The sequence below is a fragment of the Canis lupus genome, chromosome 5, assembly GCF_048164855.1.
Source record: "Canis lupus baileyi chromosome 5, mCanLup2.hap1, whole genome shotgun sequence".
Classification (NCBI taxonomy): domain Eukaryota; kingdom Metazoa; phylum Chordata; class Mammalia; order Carnivora; family Canidae; genus Canis; species Canis lupus.
Genome location: NC_132842.1, coordinates 48,107,936 through 48,126,408, shown reverse-complemented (window position 1 = coordinate 48,126,408; position 18,473 = coordinate 48,107,936). Strand labels below are relative to the sequence as shown.

Genomic DNA, 18,473 nt, shown 5'->3' with positions numbered 1-18,473 from the left:
AGGCCCTGGGATTAGAAGCCAAGGAGAGGCATTTTTTGCCCTACTGGAGCTTAGAAGAGTTGCTAGGGGTAGCTAAGGAGTTAGACTTTTACTTGTAAGCCGTCTTCAAAGGATTTTTGAGCTGGCACACAGCATGATCAGTTTAATTCTTGGAGGGATGGCTCAGGTGGATTATGGGAAATGATGGCTAATGAATCTGGAAGGTTAGTTGAGAGGTAAATAAGCCAGGCAAGAGAATGCTAAGTGTCGGGAAGGAGCAGTCAGGGATTGAGAAAAGCAGTAGGGAAAGGAACTTTAATGAGAAATATTATTAGGGTGATGTAAACCACAGATCTTGAGGGGTCAGTGGAGTTTTGGATGGCTTGCAACTTCTGCCTTGTGATAAGGTTGATGGTATAACTCATTGGGGAAGATCTTTTTAAATGGGGAAGGGATTAGAGAAGTGATAAGCAAACTGAGAAGGTCACACCAGTTAGGTGCCTGTTCTCTGTGGTCCTGGCATGTGTTATGCTAACCTCTGTCATTGTATTGGTCAGTTGGTTTCTGTATTGGCAAGCTCCTTGAGAACCTGTATCCAATTTTCTATCCTAAACATTTGGCTCAGGGTCTAACATATAGAACAGGCTCAACAAATGGTTCTAAAACTGAAAAGAAAGGCAGTGTATTAGTATCTTATTGCTGCCATAACAAATCATCACACACTTAGTGGATTAAAACAACAGAAATTGAAAACTCATATTATTTGTTTATTTTCATCTGTAGGTCAGACATCCACGTTGGCAAGGCTGATTGCTCTACTCTGTGTTTCACAAGGCACTGGCCATCTGGACTTTTCTGACTTTTTTTTAAAATTTTTATTTATTTATGATAGTCACACAGAGAGAGAGAGAGAGGCAGAGACGTAGGCAGAGGGAGAAGCAGGCTCCATGCACCGGGAGCCCGATGTGGGATTCGATCCCGGGTCTCCAGGATCGCGCCCTGGGCCAAAGGCAGGCACTAAACCGCTGCGCCACCCAGGGATCCCCATCTGAACCTTTCTCAGAAGGCTCTAGAATGAATCTGTTTCCAAGCTTATTCAGGTTTCTGGCAGAATGCAGTTCTCTGTGGTTGGAGGACTGAGGTCTGTGTGTCTTTGCTTGCTGCCAGCCAGAAAAGGCACACTTAGGGCCCTCTCTCCAGTCCTCAAACATGGGCCCCTACATCCCAGAGCCAACAAAGGTGCTTTGGACCCCCATTCTTCAAATCTCTTTGCCGTTCTTTTCTGCCACATTTCTGTTGTCTTTCTCTTCTTTTTGTAGCCAGAAACAGTTCTCTATTTATAAGGACTCATGTAATTACAGTGGGCCTACTTGGATAATCCAGGATAATCTCCCTACTTTAACGTCTATAACCTTAATTATATCTGTAGAGTCTCTTTTGCTTTAACACAGTCACAGTTTCCAAGGATTAGGGCATGAGCATTTCAGGGGTATTATTTTGAGCATTATTTTGCCAATGGTATTAGTAATTATCCAACAAGTCATGTAGGGATCATCATAGTTCTTAAACACTTATACATTCTGGCACCTCCTATTTGTGCAGGGAAGTACAAGGAGAGTCAGTCTTACTCAGCAACAGAAGGAAGCGGGAGCAGAGGTAGATCACAGCCTTCAGTTTCTATTCTTTCTTCTAATTAGCCATCTGTTTATTCATCCCATCCATCTATTTGTCTATCCCATCCATTCATCCATTTTCTATCCATTTTCTATCATTAGTTCATTCATAAGCCCTTGAATATGTATTTTATTTCAAGAGTCTGTGCTGGTTTGGGCAATGAGGAAGAAAGTGAGCTACGAAGATAAATAACACTTGATTTGTGTCAGCTAATTTTCAATACTTTGGAGTCTCCCATAAAATTTTCTTAAGTCTATGCCATCTACTGATGACTTTGACTTATATTGATGATGTTACCGTCCCTATTTAGTGTGAATAATCTGTTTTTAGTATGATGTGGCCTTAAGCCTGTACGAAGGACTCAGTAAATGTATAGAGTTATGGTCATTACTGCTTGGTTTACTCCCTCTATGTGTGGTCATAAAATTTAGGAAACATTAGTAAATACATATATCATTGTTTTAATTTTTAACTTTATTCAGATAAGTAACCAGTGTTTTCAGTTTCTTATTGATCTTTCCAGAGACATTTTATGCATGTAACAAAGAAGTATTTGTCTTGTACCCAGCATTAATTAAACAGTCTATCAATTATAGATAGGTAAAGCTACTTCATTCTTTTTTATTACAACATATGATTCCCTGGTATGAATATACCAACTTGTTAAGAAGCTTAACCTTGGTGGAAATTTAGTTTCTACTTCTTTTGCTATTAAAAGATTCTTGTAAAAAATCTTGTACATTCATCTTTCACACAAATGTTAAGTATACACATAGAACAATTATATTGCAACAGTTATTGCCAAATTATGGAAGTTATGGCAAGTCACATTCCCACCAGCAATGTATGAGAGTAACTATTTTTCTACACCTTGGCCAACAAAATATATCCTCAAACTTTATGGTTTTTACCAATCTCATTAGTAAAAAGTGGTATTTCTACTTTTTTTGCTTGAATTTGCATTTGCCACATGGCTAAATAAGGTTGGTCATCTTTTTAGATTTTTTTTAGATTTTTTTTTGGGCTATTTCATTTTCTCTAAACTGTTAGTATCTTTTATCCATTTCTCTCTTGGACATTGGCTTTTTTCTCATTAATTTACTGGTAGTCTGTATATTAAGGAAATTAGCTTATAAGATACATGTATTTCAGGATATGAAATGGGATATAAGATACATGTATTTTTTCTTTGATTGGTCTTTTGATTTTGTATGCTTAGACTTTTGACATGCATAAACATTTAATTGTTGGTGGGCATATTTAATTAATCTTAACATCTTTGTCTTCTGTACTTTGTGTTATTATTGCAAAGGTCTTCCTTATTTCAGTATTACAAAATAACTACCTCAGGTTTCACCAAATATTTTTTTATCCTTTTTTTTGGAAATAGGTGTAGATTTATAGGAAACTAAAGTTAGTACAGAAAGATTCCATGTACTCTCTTTGCTCAGTTCCCCCAACCACCAGGTATTTCTATGGTTTTAGTTTTTGTGTTGAAATTGTTGATGCATCTGACATTTTTTTGTATAAGTTGAGATATGGATTCTAATTTATTTTTTTCCACTTGGTTGCCTATTCAACCTAACATTACTTACTGAATAATCTATATTTTCTCCAGTAATCTAAAATGAATATATATCAATCATATGCTAAATTCCTAAGTATACTGGTCAGTTTTTTAAATATTTAAAGTGCCACAACTTGCAGAGAAGCTGAAATGTCATTGTGTATTTTTCCAAGAGCTACGTGTTGGGGTGATCAGGGCAGGTCCTCTTTCAAAATCGTATAATGGCATAGTTTGGCCGATTCATCTAGAATTGACTTTGTGGTGTTGTGGGTTGTGCTAGGATACAAGTGAGTAACATTCACTTCTTAGCCTCTAAGAGTGCATCTAAGCTTATTGATCCCAATCTGTTAAGGTAATACCATATGTAGCACTTAAGCCTAACCATGCAGTTCATCCTTACAAAACCTTTCCAAGGGGTTTATCCTCGTTTTGTAGATAAGAAATAGAGACTCAGAAAGATTGGAACTGCCTAGACCTCAGGTCATAGAGCAACTTGGGGGAACTCAGATTCTGGCCTTGTGATTGGCATTGATTGGCGTTATCACACTGTATTCCAGGACATGACTCACATCTCTTCCTGAGATGCCTCTTCACTCCATTGATCTGAAATAAAAACTCTGGGCTAGAGCATAACTCCTTCTCTGCTTTAGCAAACTTAAAGGCTGTGACCATTTTTAGCTCCTCCTTTTCAGTGGAAGGGTAGGGAAAGACAGATGACTTTTCTAAGACTTCTCTGACTTCACTCTGAACAAGGCTAAGGGAAAAATATAATACTCATTTGCCCATCTAGTTATGTGAGTTTAGGGACTTAGATAATTTAGATAATTCTTAAATTCTTACCCAGATCTGTGATTCTAGTTGTATATATTTTAATCTTGCTCATATTTTCTGTAGTTTTATGTTCTTGTATAGAAGGGAGTGAACAAAAGCATTTAAAGAATGACAAGTATTTTCATGTGGGTTATTTAGAGGGAAAACATGTTAGAAATGCTTTAATCCAATTAGAAATCACATCTGTTAGGAGAAGTCATGTAGGCTGGTTATTGTATAATATAAAAGTACTCTGGATTTTAGTTCATTACATTAGTCTGCTTGAAAATACTTAAAGGCCACCACTTAAAATTCTGTATGTGCTTTGAAGCTAAGGTTATCAGGTCACACACCCTTTTAAGATCCTCTAGGTTCTTGTTAGCTACAGTGTAGTCCATGTGATGCTTTAGAATTTAGGTTTTAGGATCAGTAAAGCAGGTGGGTCTCCAGCTCTGAATTTTCCACTTAAATGTTAAGAATTATTGCTGTAGCAAAGTAAGGTCTTCCAGATAATTTTGCCCACTTCTCTTGGAAGCTGTGTCTGGAGTCTCCATGGACAGCCCTCAGACTGGCCAATTTGGATACCTAGATACAAAAGTCATTTAGTGTGCTTGGAAGGGAGAAATATATTCTTAGGGCATAAGTGAGTTAATGCAAGGCCAGCCACACTCAGGAAACTGATGTATAAACTAGAATCACCCTGTCATTCATTTAAGACTGGTTATGTATGTAGACAAAGTGAAGATTGGGCAAAGTTGCAAGTAGGTAATTCTGCTTAGGAGATCCAGGTCTAGGTGAGAAAATTGGTGAAATGAAAGTAAAAAGAGCTTGATGAATCTTGTTCTTCTCTCTAGAGCTCATTCTCTTTTGAAACCATCACCCTGCTCACCCTTCTGTTCAGTGCTAGAAAATTCTGGTGAGTAATCACAACTGTGTTTGGGGGATTTTTTTTTTTTTAAGATTTGTTTATTTCAGAGAAAAGGAATTGTGAAAGAGGAGAGCAGAGGGAGAGAAAGTCTTAAACAGATTCTCATGGAGCCCGATACAGGGCTCGATCCCACGACCCATGAGATCATGCCCTGAGCTGAAATCAAGAGTCAGACACTTAACCCACTGAGCCACCCAGGCACCCCTGTGTGTTTGACATTTTAAAGAGACTTCTGCCTTATGGTTTGCATTGTTTCACATCAGCTTCTATAATTTTAATATAACTATCATAATCTACTAAAGTTTACTCACCATGTAAATTTTAAATTATTTCTTTTATATGAAGGGTGGCAGCTAACTGCTAACAATAGGCAGGCTGTCTTTCTTTCCCCATCTATTATATGGGCAGGCCTCTTCGTGCAACGACTTTTGGCATTAACGTCTCTGTGAGGGTGGGTGGTTCACACTTTTAGATTTTGTTCCTGAATTTGGAGATTTGTCTCACTAAAAGACTTGAACTTTCTTTCCCTGAGTTTCTATCCTTTCCTCCTTTTTGAAATTTTTCTGTGTGGTGGACTAGGGAGATTAACACAAAGGAAGAATACAAGCAAGGTCAGGTGTAAAAGTCTCAGCTGGACTAGTCTGTGTTAACTTTTTTTATTAGATATCCCCAGGTTACATTTCTACAGGATACACCAGCCTTGCTCCTACTTATCCTTTCAACAATATGCTCAGACATGACTTCCTCCAGAAAGACTTTCTTTATCTCTGCCCATGACTGTAGCTACCAGGCTGGATTAAGTACCATTTCCTCTTTGTTACAAAAACACTCTAGGCTCATTGCTCTTGTAGAGCATATGCTATATAACTGTTTACTTGTATATGAACTCCAAGAAGGCAAGCACTCCATTTAGTCTACATTTTAAAAATAACTCCACTGAGATATAATTCACATACCATGCAATCCACCCATTCAAAGTGTACAAATCAGTGGTTGTTAGTATGTTCACAAGGTTGTACAGCCAGTACTGCAATCAGATTCAGAACATATTCTTCACCACCAGAAGAAACCCAGTGCCCATTAGTAGTCACTTTTCACTACCCCTTCCAATTCCCCAGCCAAGTAAATTACCAGTCTACAGTCTGTTTCTATGTTTTACCTTTTCTGGACATTTCATGTAGATGAAAGCATATGATAGGGATGTCATGTGACTTGCTTCTTTTACTTAGCATGTTTTCAGGGTTCATCCATGTTGTTGCCTGAATCACTACTTCATTCCTTTTATTGCTCAATAATATTTAATTGTATGGATATGCCACATTATATTTATTGGCTCTGCCGGTGGGTATTTGGGTTGTTTCTACTTTTTGATTGTTATAAATAATGCAGCTATGAACATTTAGATACAAGTTTTTTATGGACACATGTTTTCAGGTCTCTTGGTGATATATACCTAGGAGTAGGCTCATGTGGTAACTATGTTTAGTAATTTGGTGAACTGTCAAACTGTTTTCTCTGGTGGCTGCACCATTTCCAAATCCCAACAGCATTTGTATGAATGTGTGAATGTTCCAACACCTCTGTTGTTCTTATTACAGTCATCCTAGTGGGTGTGAAGTGGTTTTCTGGTCCACTTTTGAATCCCCAGCACGGGGCCTACTATGGGGCTAACAAACATTGGTTGATTGGCTTTCTTTTTTGGCCATCTTGCTCCTCTTACCACCCTCAATACTGGAGAGCTGGGTGCTAGAGGAGATGAGCATAGACTAGAGTCCTGTTAAATTTTGAACAGTTGCTCTGGAACCTAATAACTGTGTAATTGGGAACAAGTTACTTCTTTGAGCTTCAGTTTCCTTATCTGTAACATAGAAATAATGATATCTCTTTCATAGTGTTGCTATGAAGATTAAATAGATAATACGAATGAAACACCTAGTCTAGTACTTGATGCAGAGCCCTGGATAAGTGGGTGCTGTTGTTATTCTCTCGGATAACTTGGATGGCAACTGGCTCTCCCTTGCCTCAGGAAATAGAGGCAACATTTGATTTCAGATGTGCCTGAGGTTGCGCTGCCAATGGTATGTGAGGTCAGCTCCCTTTGATTTTTCAAGAAGACTCCCTCCTCATAGGATCTGTTAACACCTTTTTGGTTTTTGAGCAATACTCCAAGACTCCTGAGGCCAGATGAGAAAGCTGATTATCATCTCTGGTTCTGCTTCTTCCCTATGAATTCCTACTTAAGCTTTAACCAGCTGTTGAAGCTTGCATTATTTGCTTGCATCTTTTAGCTCATTATTAAAATGGTATCCTTTTCTGGAGTACCAACTTTTAAAACTTTAACCAAGACAACTTTTTCATTGCAAAAATCCCCAGTAAGGGTTTCAGGTTGTCACAGGTTGATTTGGGCAATGGAGGAAAGTCTTTCTGACCTTTGTCAGAGAAAAGGTCTGCCTTGCCTAGTAGAACTTGTTGCTGCCTTGCTTTTGAACCTTTTGGGCAATTTATGAAAGCAGAGGAACTGCTTTCATCTGAGGCACACAGTGGCAAAGTTCCCATGGCAGGAAGTGTTTGTTCTCACCAATCTTCTAATATAGTAGTCACAAGGGAGATGATAATTTGTTTTACTTGTTTGTGCTTTATTGTAATTTCATAATTGTGTCACTGTTTTTACCTGAGAGCTAAGTCTTTAAGAGAAAAAAGTGTGACACACTTGCCCTTAGGGATCTTCTTTATTCAGCCCTGAACTGCCTGTCCAGTTCTGCCTGTCTACTGCTTCTCCTTACAGATCCTCATGTGCTAAAACTGAGCTCATGGCCTGTGAATAAGTACCCTCTGAAGTTTCCAAGTCCCTATTTTAGTAAGAAGAAAAAATGTGATAGTAACAAAACCAAACAGTTGATGACTTTTGGGGTTGGGAGGGGCTGGTAGGGACAGGTGAGAAATAGCTTACTGGAAAAAAAGGGAAAAAGGGGGAGTGTTTAACATCAGAGTAGAAGAGAGTGGTGGGAAGTAAATTTGAATGGAGAAAGTGGACTCAGATAATGGAGCTAACAACTTGGGACTTGATGTGATTTATAATAGGGTGTCATTGTAGGTTCTGGAAGAGAGGGAAAGGAAGATAAAGCCGATATGTTGGGATGAATTTTTTTCTGGTAACAATATTAACCATAAGCATGAATTTAAAGAAATAAGAGTGTAGGCAGGAGTTATCCAGGCCCAGTTGCAGTAATACAGGTGTTCAGTGGGGTTCTGGTTGTTAGCAGGGAGAATGGTGGGGAAAAGTTTCATCTAAGAAAAGTCAGAGAATTTTTAGTAGCTCACAGGTTAGAGGCGAAAGAACAGAGTCAAACATGATTGTCATATTGTGGATCAGAAGAAATGTCAAGCCATTAACATCAGTGTTGGGTAATGAAACCAGTTGGTGGCAAGAGTTGGACAAGATGAATTCCTTTTGGGATTAGTTAGGTTTCATGCGATGGTGGAATGTCCAAGTTACAATGTTTATTGGCAGTTCAGAATGGTGGACTCTGGCATAGGTACAGGGTTGGGGTTCAGAGTATAGATTTGGGATGTTACCATAGTAGTAGGAGCAAGTAGATTTAAAAAAAAAAGAAAAAGAAAGAAAAGAAAAGGGGAAAAATGCCACAGATTGAGAGGAGAAACCACCAGTGTGGGAGTATGAAGAAAAAACTCAGCAGAACAAAATGATGAAGGGCTGATCAATGGATAGGCATGAGGCCAATTAGAAGAGTGCTATGTCCTGAAAGCCAAAGTCAGGACTTAAGAAAGGAAGGAGAGATCAGCAGTGTGGGGCTGCAGGGAAATCAGGGTTAGATATGAACTCTGGAAAAGTCTTTCTTTGAGTTTAGCAAGAGGGAGGACCCTAATCTTTGTGTACAACTCCATTGAAAGAGGACACCTTTAACCAAACAAAATGATTATCTGAGGACAATCACACCCTCCTCTAAGCATCACTTAGAGGTGATGGGGTCCAGAATCCCCACTGTTATACATCACAGTTATTTTATCTATTCAGGAACAATCTCTTCCCCTTATTTTATCATCATATGCCTATTCTTAGTTTTTCCACTTAGATTGTCTGCTCCAGCCTGGTGAGGGGCTCTTTCCTGCTGATATTGATTTACTAACATAGGTGACAAACAGTTGAACTTTGTCCTATCACAACCCATGTTTTCTAATGAAAAGTAAGTATATGACAAACAATAAGTTTTGCTCTCCATTGTCCAACTTATTGGCAAGGATCCCTTTGTTATTTTGTGCTCTTTCCTTGCCTTTCAAGATAAGTTTTTGTTGTTTATATTTCTCATCTTTGCTTTTTTTCTAGGGCTTGTCTTAGGTTAAGATTGAGACTAGGTAAATAAAGCAGTATTCTAATAGAGAATAAAGGGGCGCTGGGGTCATAAGAAGCGTAGGATGACAATGGTGGCTTGGGGAAGAGGTTTTACAGAATTAAGGAAGAGATTGCCTTGTTACTATCCTTAAAACATAGTTCAGCCTTCTGAGAGCTCCACGAATGATGTTTGAGTGAGAGATGTAAATCAACACACTTAATATAAACATGGTTCAGAATTATAGTTCTAAATTTTATTTGGAAGAATCATAACTTTATAGCTCAGATGACACATTGGAAGAAATCCAAAGAATATTGCATCTATCTTTTTTTTTAATATTGAATCTATTTTGCATGGGGAAAAAGTGGAAGAGAGAAGGTGAAATCCTTCATAGTTTAAATGGTGTGGCTTAGTGGTAGGGCTGCATTTTTATATAACAATTGATTATTTCAGCTATTGAAGTCTATCAAAAAGAAGTTCTAGATGACAAAAAAGTAGCAAGCTACTATGCTATATGGATATCTGAAATTTGAAAATTTGTAGGTGATAAGTATCTTGTAGGAAGCTATTCTGAAAAAGATGTTGTATGGCCTTAGTTACTCTGAAGATTTTGTGCTTATTTATGCCAGAATTATTTTCATGGTTTTTATTTCACTTTAAAAATTTTTAGATATATACAGGATTTATGTTTGGTCAAATGAGGGATACACAGTAAACAAAGGATAAGGAAACATTTTTATGTACAATTTGATTAATTACAAATTCTTCAAACTTTGCAATACTCTGTCTTTTGATTTACTGCCCAAAAGGGAAAACACACCAAATTTCTGGGAAATTTACATTACTAATAGCAAAGAATGTGTTTCTGATAAATCCTATGTATAGCAGTACTGAATTTTGGCACCTTTTGTATTTTTGCAAGTAAACCTTGAAGGTTTAGGTTACCCAGGCCCCAATTTCTGAGCTCCTGATCTTCATTCTTGGTATTTCATTATTCATTAGCCTTTCTAACAAAGTATAGTGGGAAAGAGAGAGAAAAAAACTCAAATTAGTCCTGCTACTTATCAGGAACCAAGTTGAATGAATTAACAGACACTGAAGCTAATAAAGAGAAATCTTAGAATTCCCAGTACACTAGCTCAACAATACTATCTTCTAGACTGTGTTATACATAATATTAAGCATACAATGTAAAAGTATATATTTATAGTATATGTAAACTATAGTATATGTACATATATTATGGTATACAGTATTATATAATTATTACTAATTATAGCATTATAGTATACATGCATGTTATATAGTATATATGTATTATAACATATAATACATATATACGTGTATATATATACATATATATACACACACACACACACACACATACTCTAATGCATATGTCTCTCTTTAAGTCATGAGGATTTAGTTAATGGTCATAAATTCAATGAGTAAAATGCAACTAATCTTATCCTTAGAGTTAAAAAAAAAGTACAGCTGACCTTAATGAAAATTCATTCCTCAAGTTTCTCAGAATCAAATCCTATTAAAGGAAATCTTTTGAGAAGATCAAATATAGCCTTTTAGTAAAAGTCAAAAGTACAAGCAGTATAAAATTAAACAGCAAAATGATGAAAAGTTGACATTGTCACGTGAGTTATTTACAGATATATATGACTTATCAGCTTATGCTTATAACTTAATTTTGAAGGTCAGAAAGTTGGGTCTCCTGCTAGCCAGTGCAACAAAGTTTGATCATCAGTTATGATAGTTTTCTATACTTATTAATTAATACCTTAGACATTCCTTGCTTTACCACCCCTGGGTTAGTCATGTATAAAGTATAAATTTGTATACAACAGGGGCACCTGGATGGCTTAGTCAGTTAGCATCTGTTGTCAGCTCAGGTCATGATATCAGGGTCCTGGGATTGAGCCCTGGGTCTGGCTCCCTATTCAGTGGGGAGCCTCCTTCTCCCTCTCCCTCTGCCGCTTGCCCTGCTTATGCGCGCGCTCTCTCTCTCAAATAAATAAATAAATAAATAAATAAATAAAAATATTTTTAAAAATTTGTATATAACATCACTTCCATCCTGCTCCACAAGAGCTTATGAAGTTTTAGGTGATGTAAGACAAGTTTACAAGCAACATAAAATGCATTATGATGACTACCAGATATAGAAGTACGTGCATGAGTGAGAACCAGAATATTAACAAACAATGTGGCATGGATATCAGATAGGATGCCAGCCATGAAAAACTGACCTGGCTGTCCCAGTGCCGAAAAGCAGAATATCGGTACTAGTTATATATACTGTGCTGTAGGATTGTATATAATTTGTATAATTTAGTAATTGATTCACCTGAATAATAAATATATGGTCCTAGACTAATCTGTCATTGGTTATAGACAGAACAATATTTCTAACATTATGAATTTTCCATAGAGTCTCTTTCAGCAGAAGTTGGGATAAGCTACGGAGTAGGCTTAGAAACACCCGTGTGTGAAAAGGCTCTAATGAATGGATGAACTCACCTTCTGCTTTCTCCTTTCGTATGGAATTCTAATGTCAGGTTCCTCACCCATGAATGTGAAATGAAGGTGTGTATTAAGTATTAATACGTAGCAGGAAGAGGATCCTAGGGGCACTGCCCTAGGTTGGGCCAACTTGTTTCCATAGTTCTATCCCAAAACATTTTTCTTTATGCTATAAGAAATGCTTTATTTCATTTTCTTAAGTACCTGTAACACTCAGTTAAACACTCATTTGTGTTAACAGCACTGCTTTTTTTGTTTTTTTAAAGAAACCAGAAAGTAAGAGTGCAGTGTTTACCTAAGCATGATTGAAAGCCCATCGGAATGAGATTGCCATGGCAATGGGGCGGGGGGAAGAGTGGGGAGAGTGGAAGCCCTAGAAATATGCCTTTTCAATAAGTATCTCAGGAAAGTCTAATGCACATTAAAGTTTGAGAATTATTCTCTTATTCTAATTAACAATGAAATTGTTTTTTTTTTCCAGTATCTAGCCAACTTGAGTTGCAATTAATAAATTGACTTTTCTGTTTATTGTTTGAAGGATTAGGTAATTGTATACTTGGAACATTTTTGGTGGGGGTAAGGCCTTGGTAGATAGTTGTATTGGGGGATTTAGGGCAGAATGCCCTGGGAATAAGATGTACCCAAATATAGTTTATCTTGAGGACCTAGGAAAGGTACCCTCTTCTTCTGCTGTGTGAGAAATCTCTCTTTCTCAGAGCCAGAACTCCAGCTAAAACTATATATATTCACTTTGTGGGCTAAATCAGTATTTGTGGCTTTTCTAGAAAACTAAGTGTCCATTATTATTTCGTTTTGATGCAATACTTTGAATTTCCCAACAAATGAAATATAAATGCACTTTAGAAATCCAGCTTCTTACAGGTGAGGTCAAGGTGTTGAAATAGAGACTTTTTGTTGCCTGACTCCATGCAGATGCGGCCAGGGCATCGCTTCGTTTTCTTCCTACTTTGTTCTGACTTCTGTGAAATCCAAATTCTCATCTAGGCATATACACACACATATTTACACAATTTCAGCCTCTCCTCTACCACCACCTTTTCCTGGTCCTACAAATGTATTTAGGATGTTTCCATGTTTAAAATAAATCTTTCACTCTACCAACTTCTATCTCCTTCCTCCTATAAATAAGTATCTTGAGTAATAGCATGGAATAGGAAAAAGCCGAGAAGTCATTAGAGCTGAGAGTTGGGCCCAGCTCTTTTTTGGAAAAATTTTCAGAGCTTTGGTCCACACAACTGGATCAACGCTTGGGGTCCCGCCAGCTTAAATCTTCCTCAAGGATAAAATTTATATATATTTAGACAAACTAGTTTCAATTACTCCTTAACCCTAGAGACCTAGATTTGATTTTTACCACTCAACTGTGCAGTATACTTAAAAGAGTTTCCAGGTTATGTGTTAGTTTCAGAATTCATTAGTCTTTTTCTCCATTTTAATTCATTCAACACTAGAGAATGAGTTTTCCTCCATAGCTTCTTGTACACTACCAATACTAGCTGTTTAACATTCTTTTCTTTCTTTCTTTTTTAAAAAAGATTGATTTATTTATTTGAGGCGGGGGAGGGGTAGAGGGAGAGATAATCTCAAGCAGACTCTGCACCAAGCCCAGAGCCCAACTGGGGGCTGGATCCCACAATCCTGAGATCATGACCTAAACTGAAACCAAGAATTGTTCTTAACCAACTGCACCACCCAGGCACCCCTTTTCTTCCTTTCTTTCTTTCTTTCTTTCTTTCTTTCTTTCTTTCTTTCTTTCTTTCTTTCTTTCTTTCTTTTCTTTCTTTCTTTCTTTCTTTCTTTCTTTCTTTCTTTCTTTCTTTTCTTTCTTCTTTCTCTTTCTTCTTTTTTTTAAAAGATTTATTTATTTATTTATTCATGATAGACAGAGAGAGAGAGAGAGAGAGAGAGAGAGAAAGGCAGAGACACAGGCAGAGACACAGGCAGAGGGAGAAGTGGGCTCCATGCTGGGAGCCCAATGTGGGACTCAATCCCGGGACTCGATCCCGGAACTCCAGGATCGTGCCCTGGGCCAAAGGCAGGTGCTAAACCGCTGAGCCACCCAGGGATCCCTTTTCTTTCTTTTCTAAAAAATATTTTAAAGTGGAACTTTCAGATATGCAGAAAACTACAGATATATAATTAATATCCAATGGGTACCACCATGTTTCCTCAAAAAGTATCAACATTTCATCATTTTCTTAATATGATTTTTTAAAGAAAAAAATCATCTTTTTCTCATAAATAGTATATACTCATTATAGAGGATTTAAACAGTGGAGGACAACACAAGGAAAAAAATTTTTTTTTCAATAAATCACCTCAAATCCAACCACCCAGAAATAGTATGTTATAATAATCATAGAAATAATATCATTATTAGATGTTATTATTATATCAACATCATTCAGGTATATTTTCTAGGTGTGAATAAGATAAAATGCTGGTTCTGGGTGACTAGCTGGATAACTAGACAGAGTTTTACAAAATTAGTCATTCATTCTACTTGTAATAAAAACATATTAAATTTAATTCTGATTGACTGTATGAGGCAAAAAAGAAACTGAAGTGAACCTGAGGAGATTGCTGAAATTTAAACAAATATTTTCCCAAACAGACAGGTTTCTTTTTCTTTTTTTTTTAAGATTTATTTATTTATTTATTCAGAGAGAGAAAGGCAGAGACACAGGCAGAGGGAGAAGCAGGCTCCACGCATGGAGCCTGACGTGGGACTCGATCCCAGGTCTCCAGGATCACACCCCGCTAAACCGCTGCACCACCGGGGCTGCCCACAGATAGGTTTCTTAAATGAGTCCTTAAATTGTGAAAAGAGATTGTGAAATCGTGTAAAAAGGTTGGAGTTAATTCTCTAAAAAAAAATATTTTAGGGACTCCTGGGTGGCTTAGTGGTTGAGCATCTGCCTTCGGCTCAGGGTGTGATCCCAGGGCACTGGGATCAAGTCCTGCATCAGGTTCCCCCCAGGGAGTCTGCTTCTCCTCTGCCTATGTCTCTACCTCCCTCTCTGTATCTCTCATGAATAAATAAATAAGATCTTTAAAAAAAACCATTTTAGACAATCATGATTTGGGGCCATATTTAGACTCACTAATATAAAATATGAGGATACTGGCATCTCACATTTCTTTCCCCTTCTTTCTTCCCACCTTCAGATATGTGTCTTAAGTTATTTTAATTTGAGAAGGCGGTATAATGTAGTGATTAGTGGAGCTTGGTTCAATGACCAGACCACCGGGTTATTCAACACTCTGTCTTGGTTTTCCTCATCTGTAGAGTAGGATAGAGTTGTTGGTGAATGTACATGAGTTGATTGACATAAAGAATCAGCTGTATAATAAGCATTCATTAAACATTATTTGTAGTCAGTTATGGCTTTATGTTAGAGGGATTTACAGTATTTGCATTCTGTTCTGTAATCCTGATATTCTTTCCATGTTTAAATGGGTTCTGCACACCAAATGGGTCTTTTTGAAAGGCCTTCTCTATTCCTGAATTTTTTTATTCATCTCTAAATTGTCTTGATTTTATTATCATATAGTTTTTTTCAGGAAAGCTGATGGATGTTATATTCCCTAAGTTCTTCCATTTTTGAAGAAGTATTTCTGCTGCCTTTATTCCTGGGTTATACTTTGTTTCTCTCAAAATTTTGTATTAATTCACTTATTGTTGAATGTTGCTTTAAAGAAGTCTGATGCAGCCTAAATTTCTTTCCTTCTATACATGATTTGCTTTTGGGGGTTTTTAAAAATCTATACATGATTTGCTTTTGGCGGTTTTTGAAAATCTTTTTAATTTATATTCAGTAAGTTGTAAATCCATTGTTTTTTAGCCAATAGTTCTGTGAGATTTGATTCATAGAATCAGGTAACCACCATCAGAGTTAAGATACAGATACTTCTATCACCCTAAAACATTTCCTTGTGTTGTGCTTTGTAATCACCCCTCCTTCCAAACTCCATCCCCTGGCAACCACTATGTTCTCTCATTATAGTCTTGCTTTACTCAGAATGTCATAAATGGAATCATGTAATATGTGATCTTTTGAGTCTGGTATATTTTACTTAGCATAAACATAACTGAGATTGATTCATGTTGTGAATATCAGTAGTCTCTGTTTTTATTGTTGAGTAGCAGCATTTCATTGAAAGGATATACCACGGTTTGTTTATCCATTTGTTAGTTGTAGAATATTTGGGTTGTTTACAGTTTGGGGTGATTATGAATAAAGTCACTATAAACATTTGCATATAGGTTTTTATGTGAATATTTTCTAGATATGTTTAATTTACCTTCTATAAAGATTCTTTCTCCAAATAAGATCACATTCGGATGTACTGGGAGTTTGAACTCAGCATACGAATTTTAAGGGGATACAGTTTAATGTATAATACTTGACTTTTTCACCAATACCACAAATCTTATCTGCCACAAGCCAGGCACCTGTCTAGGCACTAGGAACACAAAGATAATGAGGCTCAGTTTCTTCCCTTTTGATGAATGGAAAGATAAGAATTAATAAACAGGCATCTGCAATATTACACAATAAGTGCTATCATATATAAGACAGCTTATTATGAGAACATCTCCATGAGACACCTAATCCTGACTGATTAAATCGGAGATGACATCTCAGAGGAAGTGATGTTTATGTTGGATCCTTCCCAATAGGATGCAATAGCTGCATAATTGCTCTCCCTACTTCCAAACCACACCTACAGTTACCCAGCCCTGGACTCTGCCACCCAGTTAATCTTTCCAAGTACCACCTTAGTTGAGACATTCCCTGGTTGAGAAACCTCTAATGACTCTTCATCATCAACAGAACAAACCCCAAAAAATTCTTTGTCCTGGCTTTTGGTGCCTCCACAGTCAAGTACCACCACTGGAATCTGCCGTTCTTGTTTTGATCTTTCTTTTCTTCCCTTCCATAATTCTGTGCATTACCAGAATATACTAACAAATATTTTGGAAATGCGCTGGGAGCTCTTCTATAATTTTATGAAGGCAGACTTTTGTTTTGTTTTCTTTATATCACTGGCACCTAAAACAGTGCTGGACATGTAACAGATACTTAAGAATATTGTTTGATAGAAATGCATCCAACATAGGAGTACAAAATATAGAAAGCAAATATTAACAGACCTAAAGGGGAAAAATGACTGCAATATAATAATAGTAGGGGATTTTAACATCCCACTTGATCGATGGATATATTAGACAAAATTAATAAAGGAACATCAGCCTTGAATAACACATTAGACCAGGTGGACTTAATAGATATATACAGAACATTCCATCCAAAAGCAGCAGAATACACATTCTTCTCAAGTGCATATGGAACAATTCCAGGATGGATCACATGTTAGGCCACAAAACAAAGTCTCAATAAATTCAAGAAGATTGGAGTCCTATCAAGCACATTTTGTGACCATAATGGTATGAAACTAGAAATCAGGTATAAGAAGAAAACTGGAAAACTACAAATACCTGGAGATGAAACAATATGTTACTGAACGACTACTGAGTGATAAATCAAAGGAGAAATAATAAAAACACTTAGCATGAAAATAAAAATACAACCTACCAGAACCTTGGGATGCAGCAAAACTGTTCTAAGAGGGAAGTCCAAAGCAATACAGGCCTACTTCAAGATCAAGAGAAATCTCAAACAATTTAATTTTATACTGAAGGGAAGTAGAAAAAGAATAAATGAAATCCAAAGTTATTAGAAGGAAGGAAATAATAAAGATCAGAGCAGAAATAAATGAAATGGAGACAAAAGACAAAAAAAGGTCAATGGAACTAAGCTAGTTCTTTGAAAAGATAAACAAAATTGAAAGACCTTGAACTAGACTCACCAAGAAAAAGAGGGTGCAAATAAAAAAAATGAGAAAGAAGGGGCACCTGGGTGGTTCTGTTGGTTAAATATCTGTCTTCAGCTCAGGTTTTGATCCTGGGGTCCTGGGATCGAGCCTCACATCAGACTATTTGCTTAGCAGGATGTCTGCTTCCCCCTCTCTCTCTGGTGCTCCCCCTGCTTGTGCTCTCTCGCTCTGTCAAATAAATAAATAAAAATATTTAAAAAAATAAAATTAAAAAGAAGTTACAACTCATACCATAGAAATACAAAGGGTCATAAGAGACTACTATGAATGATGTACACCAAAAGTTGAACAGTCTAGAAGAGATAAATTCCAGGCATTTAGTCTTCCAGACTGAATCAGGGAGAAATAGAACATCTTAATCAACTCATTGCTAGTAAGGATATTGAATCATTCATCAAAAGCTTTCCAACAGACAAAAGTCCAGGAACAGACAGCTTCACTGGTGAATTCTACCAAACATTCAAAGAAGATTTAATACCTATCCTTCTCTAATTCTTCCAAAAAATTGAAGAGGAGGGAAGGCTCTCAAACTCATTTCACAAGGCCAACTTACCCTGATACCCAAGCCAGAGAAGGGTTAATAACCCTTATAGACCTAGATACAAAAATGTTAAGAAAATGTTAGCAAACTGAATTCAGTGATGAAGTAAAATGATCATACCCTGTGATCAAGTGGAATTTACCCCAGGGATGCAAAGATGTTTCA

At 36.9% G+C, this 18,473-nt stretch overlaps 1 protein-coding gene across 3 annotated transcripts in view; it reads left to right on the top strand.

The window, feature by feature from the left end:
- ELOVL7 (ELOVL fatty acid elongase 7) overlaps window positions 1-18,473 on the top strand; it is a 75,639-nt gene that overhangs the window by 19,773 nt on the left and 37,393 nt on the right. The window contains exon 2 of one of the 3 annotated variants that reach the window (XM_072826520.1): window positions 4,885-4,946. The exons of the other annotated variants lie outside the window; for them this stretch is intronic. The gene's annotated coding sequence lies outside the window, so the exon portion shown is untranslated. The remainder of the gene's footprint in view (window positions 1-4,884; window positions 4,947-18,473) is intronic. 3 annotated transcript variants of the gene reach the window in all.